At 49.3% G+C, this 12,171-nt stretch overlaps 1 protein-coding gene across 1 annotated transcript in view; it reads right to left on the reverse strand.

Annotated features, from left to right (window-relative positions):
* Positions 1-12,171, reverse strand: part of SEPT9 (septin 9) — a 245,154-nt gene that overhangs the window by 177,576 nt on the left and 55,407 nt on the right. The window lies entirely within an intron of this gene.

Here is a 12,171-nt window from a genome sequence, read left to right on the forward strand (position 1 = left end):
GCTGCTTCTCATGAAAACTTCCATGCGGAGGGCTGCCAGAGATGAAAGGAAGAGCCTCGAGCTTGACACCTCTCTAAAGCCAACACCTATTACATTGCAGCAATATCAGCACTACCAATAAAGCCAAGTCCTCTGTTGGGACTTGAACTTAGGGCCTTCTGGCTCAGCAGGAGGAGTACCAAGCTGATGTCTTCTGGAGCTGGAAGGCTGGAAACACTCCCCACGGCCATGAGTGGCACACTGAGTAGGGCCTCCCCGCCCCGGGCTTCATCAAGGACATGTCAAATGGCGAGTATAGGAGTTGGATTCTTGGAACAAATCCTCAGGGATCACTGAGAGAGCCTGGTTCCCCTGCCGCATTTACACAGGCTGTTATCAAAGCCACAGAAAGCTCATTCCACCAGACACAATGGCTCAGATGACACTGGAGTCATCCCAATCACTGCAGCATGAATCTAGAGCGGAGGCCCGGTGGATGGTACTAAGTGATGAAGCACAGAGGGCACCCACTGCCAATCGGCCACGTCATCCAGCAGCTTGTCCAGGAGAACAATCTGCTAATTCCCATTGATAGCCTTGAGCCATGAGTCAACAAGCCAGCTGTGAGGGCACCAGCTTCTTTCCTCAGAGTGTGAATGCAAGTGAGCCAAGGGGGTGTAGGAAATGCAGCTGGGTACGAGCGGGATACCATTGTTTCAATTTCTGTCACAGTAGCAGACAGCGCTGGTGCTAAGCACCGCTCGCACACATCCACCCACCCCCTAACCAAGTCTCTACCCTCAAAAGCTTGCAATCTATATGGAAAAGGATGTGTATTACAGCTGCATTGGCATCCAACACTTCCCCCATATGATGTGTATTCCATAATCAAACCGTTATCTATCCAGATGAGTAAGTTTTCCATGAAAGAATTTGTGCGTTAAAAGAAAGCTGTCAAGATGCATACCATGGTTTATAGGAGCAAGATCTATTCTGCACTGTTTTTTAGCCGCAACACTAAAAATACCCCCAAAAGCTACACACCTCCCAAACACACCTGGGGCTGGAATCTGCTCCGTGCCAAGCCAGAGAGGGGAACGAAGGAATTGCTGTACAGGGTGAGGCCGGGGGCCCAGTGAGCTCCACATCTTGGGGCCACTGCCAGCTGCTTCCAAGAGAGATGCAGGAGGCAAGACAGGCTAACCTGTCCCCGGGGGAGGTTTCTTCCGATCTCCGACAGCAGTTGACCCAGGTCCCATACGGGAAGCACTTAGGTTCTGTCTCAAACTCCTATTTATTCTTTTATGACTTTCTATTGGGACTCTGGATATTCTTATTGCCTGTATAAACAGTGAGGGCATTAACAAGGGAACAATAGGTGATTTTTTTCCGTGCACAAACAGCAACCATATACTTCCTGTCTGAAATACAACAGGTGCAGTACTCAGAGAAGGAAAACTCCTCTGAGAGATGCAGAGCTCCATACAGCACAGGATCCAGCGAACTGCTTTCCACAGGGCAGCTCTTTATTTCTTTATACAGTAAGCCAATCACGGGCTCCAGAGGAAAGGCTAAAGCTCAGGGGAGGTGTCAAGAGAGGAAGAGGGTGAATGAAAAGGAAGGAGAGATTAGGGGCAGCCTGTGGATTTTAACCCATCGTGACCTGGCCAGTTTGTGACCTGCCAGTCTGACATATTATTTCCCTCAGGACCTGTCTACCCAGTTGCACGTGGGAAGCTGGTCTGAGTGAACCAAAGGGATGAATTTAATTATACAGTATGAAATCTCGGTGTGGACGCTCTTATTCAGAATTAATGGAACTTTTAATTGGGTTTGGTTTAATTTATTTTAGAAGTGAATTAAGCTAAACCACATTAAGGCCACTCTAACTGTGTAGTAGGGCAGCCACTCAGAGGTTTACTATAGTTTAATTAAACAACTATAATTAAGCAAAGATAAGATTTTGATTAACTCTCCTGAAGGTGTCTGTACAATATTGCCACAGCTACGAGTGGCAGAGTCACTTCTTCCCTTTCCTTAAAAGGGAGGCATGGGATTTTCTGCAAGAGATTCTTAATGCTTGAAATTGCTTCCTCACCTTCCTCCTCAGGTCTGAAATAGCCTAGATATCAGGATGCTCATTGCAACCTGCTGAGGAAGGCCGGGGATAGAAAAATGCAGGGAATGGGGGATAAGGAGGACGGTATTTTCCTTCTTGGCATCAAGAAGTTTGTTGAGCTTTGTTTGCATTACTATTTGTACTCTACCAGGCAAAAGGGCTTCAAGCCCTGGATTGGTGTTTTATGAAGCAGGTAGTCTATAAATCTAAATAAAGCAGAACAGCCTACCCAGTCATTTCTAATATTGCCTGTTAGTGAAAACACATGCATTTTTGCAGCCAAAATATCATTGCTAAGGCTACAGTTCAGCAAATCATTTTAGAAGGCTCTCATCTTCAAGCACATGTTGTTGAATATGTGATGGAGCCAACCATATGCTTAGATAAGCATTTGCTTCCTTAATCTTTATATATTGGGTGTGCTGAGCAGGGCTAAGATGAGAGCTGGTCCACAGCTAATTCACACAAACCTGGACCCCAGCCAGCACAGTCGCTAGTTATGATGGGGCTGCAGACAAAAATGAGGCAGTGGGCAAGCAACTGCAAGCAGGAAAACAAAGCAAACCCAGCTAGACACCTGAGCTGGGGTATTACATACATACATACATATATATACATATACATTATATATATAATATAGGAAATACAGGAAAAACACTGCGTGTGTGTGTGTGCGTGTGCGTGCGTGCGTACACACACACACACACACACACACACACACACACACACACACACACACACACACACACACAGTGTTTTTCCTGCTCAAGTTGAGACCCAGAAGCACTTTGCAAGGCAATGAGCTGGGTGCTGGCAGCACAGCAGCTTTCTGGACAAATAAAGCAGCCATTATGTGGTCAGCAGAAGCTCACACACAGATTTAGACAGTGAAACCCTTTTCATTAAGACAGGCACTGGTTAACCGTCCTCAGGGTATTCAGTACTCCAATTCTTTCATTACCACCTGGGTGGCTGCCACAGGTGGGGAGAAGGAGCACTGCCGAGAAGCACAGGTCCAATCCAACTCTAGCTTTTATAGCCTGTTCACCATAGCATCTGATACAGCACAGAGCTCAGATCCCCCCTCATTCTGGTTAAGGGAAGAACTTTCCTCTATCCCAACTGATGTTCACATGGCAAAAGTCCTAGGGTTACAGCCTAAGCTTTGCAAATCTAGATGGTTTGGATGCCATGTCAAGTTAATGGGATTTGGACACTTAATCATAAGAGCAGCTTGGTAAATGCCATTATTGTGGGTTGTTCTGGCCTGTAGTCTCAGAGCATTTGTAGGACTCACCTGGGTAGGACAGCATCCATCAGTCCTCTCCTTCCGCAGTAAGGCTCCAAAGATACCACCCCTCCCAGGGACTCTTGCCACTTTCTCAGTGAAACCACAATGCAGACTCCAGGCCAGCATGGGGATCCTATGATATGAACTGGTATGACAGCAGGCAGCACAAAATCCCAGGCCCAGCAAACAATCATCCACACTTCCTTTTCCTTCTTCTGTTACCAAATTTTAATTGCTGCTGCCCCTGCCCTGGCACTTGGGCCAAAGGAGTACCACTATCAGCACATGGAAGGCAGGTCACTAGGATGCACTACAATGAGTAGCCTCAGGGGTTCAACTTAAATGGGTTCCCAATATAAAAAAGCAGGGGGAATTGCAGGCATGACCTAGGACTTTTCTAGCATCCAGCATCCAAAGTGTAAGTAGAGGTTCAGTTACCCGCTGGACTTTCTCAGTCATCAGTAGTGCTAGGACCATGGGAGGAAACGAAAGGATGGGCAGGCAGGATGGATACGGAAGCACTGGCCTGAGTCAGCCACATGCAGTGGAATATTTCTGGCTCTAAAAACACTGAGCCAGCTCCACTCCATTAAGGCTGTGCCCATTTACACTTGGCCTGAATTTAGTCCAGGATAACCAGGACCTCACAACAATCCCTGAGCATTTGTTCTAAGAACCCATCTCCTACATCCACTATTTGATATGTCCTTGATGAAGCCCAAGTGGATGTGCCACTCGTGGCAGGGGGGAGCGTCTCCAGCCTCCCACACCTCGGCCCGCAGTAAAATCTTCCGTGCCAAAGTTGACTGATCGTTGGGGCTCCTCGGCGTGCTTCTGAAGGGAGAGTTGTTCTTCTTTAGAATGGTCCAAATGGCACCAGGCGGCAGGGAGTTAAATATATATGGGAAAAGGTGATCCCACCCCATATAGTTTTGGCCCCTCTACTTCTAGTTATTCAAGCCAAATTGTGAACTGCCCCATCCACTCAGGGTGCCAAGCAGTTCCAGCACATGGTTCTTACAGAAGTTTGTCTGTCAAGTGCTGTTACTTCCCTCCCAGGCTATTTCCATGTGAAAGCCTACTTGTCTGAAATAGGGAACATGCACATATGCATTCTCCATTCCTACCCTCCCTGCCTCTGAGACCACATGCATGCCTGGGACAGAGTTTATCAGACACCGGGGTGTGGGGGGGAAGGGGAGTATGTTTTAATGGGAACCTGTGTTAAAAAATGTTGGCAGCCTCTCTCTGCAAGTCCCCAAGCCCACATGGCTCATTTATCTGATGCACACGTATCTATCTGCTTCTGGTTCTGTTCCTGCAGTTGGGAGGGGGCCGTGCATGTCTATCAGCAGAGCCCCTCGCTAGGACTGTGTTCCGCCCTCACTGAGTCTCCTCCCGAATCCATTCAAACGGCAGGAAATCCCCAGCATATCCTCTCTGGCCTTTCTGCTTGTGCTGTAAAAACTCACGCCTTGCAGTATTAATAGCAGCTGGCAACGCGGAATGAAAAGGGAGGCGGACTGCCTAGACTCTCAGCCTCCCAGTAGCATCGGCTGTTGGAAGAAACAGGAGCTCTTTTAATTTCCCCCCACAGCTTCACTCCCCATATTGCCCCCATACTTATTCTTGGGTTGCCTTCCCATCCCCCACCGCACCCCCACGTCCTTTCCGCACCAAAACAGGGAGGCACTCAGCGTTCTCAAAGGCTACAGCACTTCCCCACCAAGCTGCCAAAGGGAATAAAGCATCCCAAATCTGATTACACCTGTTCCAAAACCTGGCCGATAACCCAGGCACTGTGATCAGCACCCATCTCACCTCTGAGCCAGGTTACTGCAACAGACCCTGCCTGGGGAAGCAGGTGACGCCCACTGGAGAACCATCAGCCTGTGCCGTATTCAGCAGGTTGCTGCCACAGCAAAGGTGCAGCTGAGGGCACAAGGCTCAGAATACTCCCCGTACATCCCTAAATGCAATGCCCTTTCCTGTTTTTTAAGGAACTTCTTAATAAGTTAGGGTCTTGGTTAAATTAGTGGCTCCTTCCCCTCTGGAGCCCTCTACAGCAGCTGTATCCAACTGGAGTCCTATGGCAGTCCCAGACTGGTACTGGGCAGTACATCTCGCTGTACTGCTTTTGCTAGGACAGTGCAGCAGTGGTGAAGACGCTACAGTAGGAGGTTTCTAGGTGCATTATGTGCAGTTGCTCTACGGACTAGCCTGTCAGCTCGTGTAAGTCAACATAGCTTCACTGAGCAATCAGAGATACCTTGCCTTACAGTAACCAAACATCTAGCTCCAGAGCTGACTTGACGAGATCTCAGTTTCTTGTTCTTTTCAAGAACAAACTTTTTTTTTTTTTTTTTTTGGGGGGGGGGGAGGCCTTTCAAATGGCCTAGGAAAGGGTCAATAAGAGGGCTGCTTTGAGGTGCCAACCCTCCCACAATCTTGCAAAACCCGGTCTCACTTGGAGTGCCCAAAACACGAAGGCTAGGGCATTTCTCCCGAGATCATGATTCAAATAGGAAAATTCTGCAGGGCAGAGACCAGGCCAAGGACTACAAAACAGGGAAGCCATTTGTGAGCTCATCTTCTCCAGAGCCCACGCAAGCCACGTTCATGGTTACCAGAATGACTTTAGGGAGCCTCAGCGTCTTGCAGCACAGTTAAACATCTATGATAGCTGCCCCCGCTTCTCCTCCCCGCCGCCCCAGCTCCGTGACAGGTTTCCCATGTCACCAACAGAGCCATCTAACCAGAACTACAAGGACACAGGGAGAGACGCTGCCTCTCCAGCTCTTCGGCAGCCCTTCTAAGAGGACAAATTTAGCAGTGGGTAAATCTGTGCTCCGTGCCTGGGCTACAATTAGGGGTTAGCAGTAACCACTAGCCAGCCGGCGGACGTTCCTGCCTCGCAGGCTCAGAACATGCCTGTGGTGGGCAGCCAAAAAGCTTTCTCCAAGCCGACCAAAGCTCTGGAAATCGCCATCTACCCAGGCGGGGACACAAGGCGGCTGAGGAGGAGGAGGTTTGCAGGACCCATCTGCTGGTTTGACATCAGCGAGCCCTGGCGAACGCTGCGGACTGCTCCTTCAGGATCGGAGAGGCCGTGGAGAGCAGCCGGCACAGACAGACGCGCTCGGACACCAGCGAAAAAGTTCTGGCAGCCGCCCGGTAATGCCCATGCATGCAAATCATGTAGTAGCCACACTTGCCTGCTGACGGATGCCAGGAAGCTGTTCCTCTTCACACCTGACCCTCTTCGTGCCCCTGCCAAATGCCTTTGCTCTACAGGGGAGCCGAGGGAGTCATGCGTTGCCTCGCCCCACGCCTGGACACACGCAGACACACAGGCAATATTGGAATCTTCTTTCCAGGACCTCCAAACACCTTGGCTGGGAATATTTCCTCTCTCCTACCCTAGACACTAGAGCAGCCTGAAGCCTTGCTTGTCCTTGTGTGTGTGCGCGCAAAGCAGTTCCCAGTGCCTTCAACTGGACTATCTCCCTTCCAACCCCCTCCCGTCAGGGTTGTTGCGTTCCTCACTGGATACATGTTGATGCTGGGAGCCTTGATAATAAACTTCTCTCTCTCTGTCTTTTGCTCTTAGTCTCTCTCAGTGCATCTCCTGAAGGGGAATCGTGTTTTCCCCCTCCTGCGCAAGGGAATGAGACTAACAAAGCAAACCAGACAAAACCAAATTCCACTGTCCTTCCCTTCTCTGCTCCCCCACCCCCACCCAGCCCTGCTGCTGCTGCTGTATGTGATGCTTGTTCAAAGGGGCGATAGCCCAAGGAGTTTCCCCCAGAGAGCAGCGGGTACAGAGACAATAAATAACCTTTTCTAGAGCCTGTCCAAAAACCATAATGCTTTGCAATTATATAGGACTTTTCATCAGGGGAGCCCAAAAGATTTTTCCAGCGCTCGCAAATAAAACCACGGTAAGGCAGATACATATTATCAAACCCAGTTTTTATGTGGGTGAGCACAGCCTCAGAAGTACTGTGCTGCTTCATTGGAAATCTCTGCAATGACAGGCAGTAACGGGTGTAACTGGGAGTCAGCATCCCTGAGCGGTGAACACTGCACAGGTTTCTGGCCATACCAGCGGTACTGACCCAGCCGTTAGAGGATCCAGTCCACAAGCAGGCCCCCATTGTGCTAGGCCCCAGATGTAGTCAGAAGGAATCCCTGCCCCAAGCGGTGCAGTCCAAACAAGACAGATAGATAAAGAGTGGGAAGAAGGAAACGTTAAGGGACTCAGTGACTTGTTCAAGGTCAGACAGAAAATCTGCAGTGGAGTCAGAAACCTAAGACTTTTGAGTCCCCGATCACAGCCTTCACCCCAAGGCCACGTCTCTTCTCCCAAGCTGCTGTCCTTTCTGTTGCTTACTTCATTAGTCCTGTACCGACACAGCTGAGTATTTACAGTACGTCGAGTGCCAGCAGCACGATACAGGAGAAAGCGCAAGCCCAGCGTGTGCATGTGACGAGCCCGGTGCAGCCTTGTGGCCTTTCTGAACCTGCTGCAAGTAGGCTGGCGTCACACATCCCACAGATGAGATGCCCAAGGGGTCAAGGCAGGACTTACCACAAAACACTCTGCTGCCAACACTGTATCATGCCCCCCAGGACTCTGCAGTGTGGTAGTTTAAGGCAAGAAAAGACAACACCAGAGGTGTAGAAGAGCAGTTCTGCGCCCTGGGTGGCAGCAGTACACAAGGCAGTGCCCAGGGCTAGTGCCCCGATTGCTCCCCTTTAGTTATGCTACTGCGCAGTATTGACAAACTCTTCCACACATGCAGGATGCAAGAGGTGAAGGGCTCCCCAGAGATGCTACTGAGTCAGAATGAACAGACTCAACTCCTCTGCATTCAAAAAAGCAAAGAGAATTTGCTCCTGTCACCCTTGCCAAGCCACTTCCATCCCCCAAAGCCTCCCTCTTTTGAGTTGCTGTTGCCCCAAATACACATCTGTAAGTGATCTCTTTTTGCCTTTTATCCTCTACATGCCTGTCGCACGGAGTCCAGAATCCTTCACAACCCCATGAGCACCACAGACATGTTGTTATGCTAAATTGTTGTGATTTTTCTTCACTCTTTGCATTTTTTTAGAGCCTTGGAGCCCTAGTCCTGGACCAGGTCTCTGTTCTGCTCAGCGATGTGTGAACAGAGTCAGAGACTGACCCTTGATACCTTCCTGACTCCCTGTATCACCCTGGGAACTTGTCAAGCTAAACATGTCCATCTAGCCAAGGTGTGCCAGAGTCACCTATGAGATTAAGGACCAACCAGATGTACCATTAAGGAGATTAATAATCAAATAATGCTGAGCACCTATCCACTACAAAATACTAAAACCAGGCCCCTTTAAGGAGAACCTAAATGTCACTAATTGCTCCTAAACCTCTTAGCCTCATACTTGTGAAATCCAGACACTGGGACTCCCCCCAGCCTTTCCCAACCCAATACTTGCGGATCATTGGACACCTGGAGTAAGGGGCCTTTGTTGCCTTTTTCAAACCCTGTTTTTATTTTACCTGAGCACAGTCCTTTATTAGTGCAGGGACCAGGCACCTGCCAGAGCCCAAGGATGAAGGGGCAATGTGGCTTAACCCTTTGGTGCCTGGAACAAGGATTTCTTGGGTAGCACCATTTGTGCTGATGGTGCACACACTGTAGCCTGGCTGGTGGTCACACAATAAAAAGTGAAGCTTGCGCTTTCCAGGAGGCTACCTCCCACCCACACTCCCCACTTGGGGTCCAACGAGGATGCACTGCATGCCTGTCATCAAGGAGTCCAGAAGGAACCAGTGATGCATGAGTGTGTGGATGCTCTTTGGCAGAGCATTTATGCAGCTGGTGCATCCTGCTGGGTGCATAACACAAAAGAGAACAGAGACCATCCGAGGACATTCAAATGATCTCATCTAAGGACAGTTTAACTCTTTTTCTTGCAAGTCAAGGCAAAGATCAGAGTGGGTGTACAATAGCACATGCTTTCACCAGTATCACAGTAGCAATCCTTAAGCCTTTGATCAAAGCTCTTGCAGTTTGAATTATAACTACCCAGCAGTTCTACAGGCTGTTTGCAACCTGCCCCTGCCGCTCCAACAGGGGCTTTGCTTGGATCAGTTCCCTGTGCACTTCATTTGCCAAGTTTCTTGGGTCTGCCACAAGAGACTTGGGAAGCCTGCTACAGCAGGACCCTCTCGTGGGTTACTATGGACCATTCCTGCTTCTGGAGAGACTGAAAATATTGTAACAAAGGTCCTGACTGCAGTGTTTGGTTTGGTTGGGTTGGGTAAGTTTTTTGTTATTTTTTTTTGGCAGGGGAATGGAGGTGTATAGTGAACTGGGAAAATGACAGTGTTAAAAGATGGATTCCTCAGAACTTCTGGCCCAAGGGCCAGGAGCTCCTTCTGCTTTTTTGCTTTTGCTATACTGACACGTCCAGTCCACCTCCTAAGGTTGTAGCTTGAAGGTTAGGCACCCTGAGTTCTCCTCCTCACTTTGCCATCAACTCACTCTGTGGCCTTGGAAAAATCCAACACGCTTCTATTTTCAGAAGAAGCAGGCACTCAGTTTGGATGGCTGCCATTTTTGGTTGCCCAATTTGAGAATGCCAAGGCCTCAGCACCACGACTCCATTCGCTCAGCAGTTCTGACTGCCAGGCCATGCATATTTATACACCCATAATTAGGGCATCCCAAATGCTCAAACATTGTAAAAAAAAAAACTTTGGCCTAAAGTTCTTTGATCCTCCATTTCTTCTCCATACCCAGCATCTGTAAAATGGAGGTCAGGAGTCACTGTCAGGAGAATCTTTCATAAGGCAGTACTCTCTCCTCAGTGCAACTTCACTTGATTCAACAGAATCACACCAGGGATGACTTTGGTCCCAGATGTGCAGCGGAGGTTGAGACCATCAGGAGAAAGTTAAAGCAGAAGTGTTAAAGTTACAGCCCATGAAGCCAATATTTTCTGGCCCCTGATGCTGGCCTCACATGGAGCAAGTCCAGAATCCCATCCCCTCAACCCCCAAACTGGATCCAGCACCTGCAGCACCCACTCTGGCTGGTCCAGGACACAAGCAATATATGGCATGGGTCCCACACCAGGTGGCATGTGTGGTGCAGTCCCAGACTGCCCAGAGTAGGTGATGGATCCAGCCTGCGGGATGGGGAAACTTCCATGGGTCCACCACATGTTAGATTCAGCACCTGCTCCAACCAGCCTGAAACTCATGCTGCACATGGTGTCCCCCCTTGATCAGCTGCATGTGGATATGGACACAGCAGGCACCATGGACAATGCGGTCCCAGACTGCCCAGAGCAGGTGCCGCGGGTGCCGCATGTGGTATGCAGAGGCAGGGGGAAACGCGTTTGTAGTCTTTGACCCCGATTCAGCCCATGGAGCCAGTCCCCGACCCCTCCTCTGGCCTTCAGGGCAGGTGGTGTTGTTGTTCCACTTCTTCCCTCCAGCAAGAGAGAAGTCTGGTTCCCGCTCCCTGAAACTGTAGGTACGTACAAAAAGTTGCTGGTACCACCATGCCACAAACCATCCCTGTCTAGGGGTTTTACACCAGAATAAAACTCCTTTGGCCAACATAGCATGCACATACCCACCCACCCCTTTTCTATAAACAGAAGCAGCTTTACTCAGTAAAGCATTGCTCCTTCTGTAACTTCTCGAAACCGCATGGCAAGAGCAGCGTCTCTGATAAGGAGTCACCATACCCGTGACATACTATCAACTGTTGCAGTGAAGGCGCACATAAATTGAGCCTCTTCAGACGCACAGGATTTTAGCCAAGAAAAATCTTAACAGGGGCATGGGAGCCTGGGTTTCTTTGGCAGTTTCATTAGTGAAGAATTCCCTCGGTGCTGAAATATTTTACTAACGTTTCTTTTTGGTTCCAGATGGGTTTTCCTGTAGGAAAGTGACTCCCCTCCTACTGCAGTGGACAAGAGCCGTGAACGGTGCTCACTCTTGTCCTGCATTAACCTCGCCTATTCTTCCTCTGCTGGGTGCTCCTCACAGCTGTGTCGATGTCATTCATTGTGGCAAACTGGAATTTTACAGCATCTGCTCAGAATTAGAGACAGCATCAATATTTAATTTTTTCACCAACTGCGGTGAAGCCTTTGAACTAGGCTCTCTAGGCATTGCTAACAAGAAGATTCTGCTCCACACTCAGCTTCTTAGACCCCCTTTTCCTTCTAGCCTATCCAGAGGAAAAAGCAAACAAAAGGCTCAAGTAATTCAGTGCAATAGCCCTGGAGCATGTGTGTTCTTGTCTTGTGGCTGTTAGGAGGAGTTTGACAGCAAAAGATAAACATCTGTGATGGAGATTTCATGCCAGCTAGTGCCCCTTCTAATACAAGCCAGATTATGGGCCTTGGGCTTTGCGCTTCTCTGAATTATGCACTGTGTTTCCAAGAAGCCTCAAGACTCATTGTGGTCGGTCCTCAGCCAAGTGCTGATGGTGCAGAATAAGGGGACATAGTATTGCCTCTCCTGGCAAGACTTGCTCTGTCTGAAGGGCTATGCCAGCCTGGCACTGCGGCTGGGTCCGGTGTACTGGCTGGCTCAGGGTTCGGTAGTTTTACAGCGCTACAAGAACCTGAAGCAGGGAAGCGAGAAGCACCTGTTCCTCTCCAGACTCCTCTGGGTGCTTTTATGAACTACACAGGATCGGATTCAGAGAGAACAACCTTCCCTGCATCTGATTCTGACTACTTTCCCTCCTTAAAGGCCTTCTCCTCCCTTACAGGAGGT

Source organism: Crocodylus porosus, unplaced genomic scaffold (genome assembly GCF_001723895.1).
Source record: "Crocodylus porosus isolate Cpor-Errol unplaced genomic scaffold, CroPor_comp1, whole genome shotgun sequence".
NCBI classification, from domain to species: Eukaryota; Metazoa; Chordata; order Crocodylia; family Crocodylidae; genus Crocodylus; species Crocodylus porosus.